This window comes from Talpa occidentalis, unplaced genomic scaffold, assembly GCF_014898055.3.
Source record: "Talpa occidentalis isolate TD23 unplaced genomic scaffold, MPIMG_talOcc4v2.1 talOcc4.3, whole genome shotgun sequence".
Classification (NCBI taxonomy): Eukaryota; Metazoa; Chordata; class Mammalia; order Eulipotyphla; family Talpidae; genus Talpa; species Talpa occidentalis.
The window spans coordinates 19569199-19571731 of NW_023603184.1; the positions used below are offsets into that span (position 1 = coordinate 19569199).

Sequence of the window (2533 nt, forward strand, 5' to 3'; positions counted from 1 at the left end):
TCCGCAGCCTCTGCAGGATGGGTTCTATTCCTGGCCGGCCAGGGAGAAACCCACATGGTGCGACAGACCTCTCCTGCCTCCCCACTGCTCCCCTCAGCAGTGCCTTCCATCCGTCTGCCTGTTGTGCTCCCCGTTCTGGCTCTGGTGAATTCTCTCACCCTCCCGTGCCTCTGACTCTACCCCAGTTCTTGTATAAATAAATAAATCTTTAAAAAAAAATGAAAGTAACAGCAACAACTCAACTTCCCGGCACATTGGGTGAAAATGAAAAAATGAATGGCCTGGAGGCCAAAATCTGGGATCAAATTGAGTATTATTTGGGTGACTTCAAATTGCCATGGAACAAATTTTTAAAGGAACAAATCAATCTGGATGAAGGCCGGATACCTTTGGAGATAATGATAAATTCAGCAGGTTAAAGAGTCTAACAATAGACTTACGGTAATAGCAGCATATATTAAATCAAAGGAAGAACTCATGGAAATAAGATTAAATTAAAATCAGAAGATTTCTAAGCAAGCCCCCCTCTGAGTGACTGATGAGTGTAAAAATGATATAAAAACCAGATATGTGTACATTGAGGGTTTCCCAACTGATGCAACTCTTGATGACATGAAGAATCATCAGAAGATAAAGGTCAAGCACAAAATATTCGATGAGAAGAACATTGCGCAAAGCATTTAAGGAATCAATAGATGCTGTGCTTGATAACACTGATCTGATAAGAAGTTTGTGGTGGGCCTCCCCTGAAGGCACAGGCAGTTGAGCACAGCACTGTGAAGCTGTCCACAGCCTCTGCAGCGCTGGTTCGATCCTGGCCTGCCGGGGAGAAACCCACATGGCGCAGCAGACCTCTCCTGTCTCGCCCGCTGCTTCCCACAGCAGTGTATTTCATCAGTCTGCCTGTTCTGTTTCCCACTCTGTCTCTGGTGAATCCTTTCACCCTCCTGTGCATGTGGCCTATACCCTGGTCCTTGTATAAATAAATAAATAAATCTAAAAAAAAAAAACAGTTTGTGGAGACCCCTGGCCATAAGTACACAAAGACAGACCTACTGATACTTTTCAGGAATGATTAGTTTGCCACACCCTGCCTGGCCCAAATGAAGAAAGCAAAATAAAGTGGGAGCCAAATAACAAACTAAACAAGAGCAAGAGGACAAGCAGAAAATACTGAAAAGAAATATATAGAAGAAAAGATTGTTTGCTAACTGAAATTTTCTGGGGCCTAAGATGATTAGACCCATAGAGAAGATTTGCAATCCTTTCTCAAATCATGGTGAAATAAAATAAAATTGTCAGAGGATAAACCCAGACCTATTAATTCATAATTTCTTTACTTTTCAAGGTCTCTGTGTAAAAATCTATTTATACATGAATACCAAGAAATAGTTTATCATGTAGTTATTTTGAGGTTTAGCTAGAAATTACTTGTTAAGAATTGGAAGGGTCTGAGATTTCACTCCCCTTGAAAGCTAACAATTAGTATTCCACTGTTTTGTGGATACTGGCAGAAGACTCGATAGTTTTAGGTCAAAAATTGCATTATTCATGACACAGTGCATAGCATGAATTTTAAGTTTGCATATGATCCTCCTATGATCCTTCTGAAATCCATGGACTGAGATGGAGTAACCCATGTGTGTCTTGCACGAGTAGTTGGTTTGCATCACAATTGAGGAACTCAAGTTTAGGAAATCCCATTTAATGGACACCAAGCTAATGTGCCCGACATCTGAGATAGAGGAAGACATTACCTTTATTATATTTGATAGTAAATAATCTTGCATTCTGCTGTAGAGGGAGACATTATTTTCATCTAACTTTCTTCACTATATAATATCCTGGAAAACATATTCTCAGGCAAAGACAAGAAGCATGAAGAAACATGGAGAATTGTCTCTAAACGTTAGTACATCCTCTTTCAAATTTTGATAAAACAATTGTTTTAGATGGGAAACAAGGGTTACTGTTAAGCTCTGGATTATCGTAGTGGACACCTACTCATACCATCTTAGACTCCACCACTGACAAGGAAGCTGGTACCTTTTTAACATTAATTTTAGCATTTCTCCATGATTTTATACACTTTCTATTTTTCACTTTTCCAAAAATCTTTAAATTCATACTTCAGATCGAGGTGGAGATTGAGTAGCTGAGAACATTGTTATAGATCCCAAGAGAACTCCCATTAAATTAATGCTGATACATTTATTTCTCAGGTCATTCAATTTGAAATCTCAGCCATCAAATGTGGGAGAGATTTTCCAAAAGGGCCCTCAACTGAACTTCACATTTTTTTCCCCTCAACCCATTTCAGCCAAGGGATAAATTGGCATTCTTTCTGATGTGAGCATGTAATGGAAAGAACATCAGACTGATTTCCAGGAGACTCATGTTCTGATCCCATTTCTTCCATTAGCTTGCTGTATAACCTTGGACAAGCATGTAGGACTTTAGGTTGCACAGAATAAGAAACGGTATGAAAAAATCAAGCCAAAAGAAAAAACATTAAAGAAGTTTTGCCAATTTT

The 2533-nt window shown here is 39.2% G+C and overlaps 1 pseudogene; it reads left to right on the top strand.

The window, feature by feature from the left end:
* Positions 1-218: 218 nt before the first annotated feature.
* LOC119254917 (lupus La protein-like) lies at positions 219-1293 on the top strand (annotated as a pseudogene).
* Positions 1294-2533: the final 1240 nt, after the last annotated feature.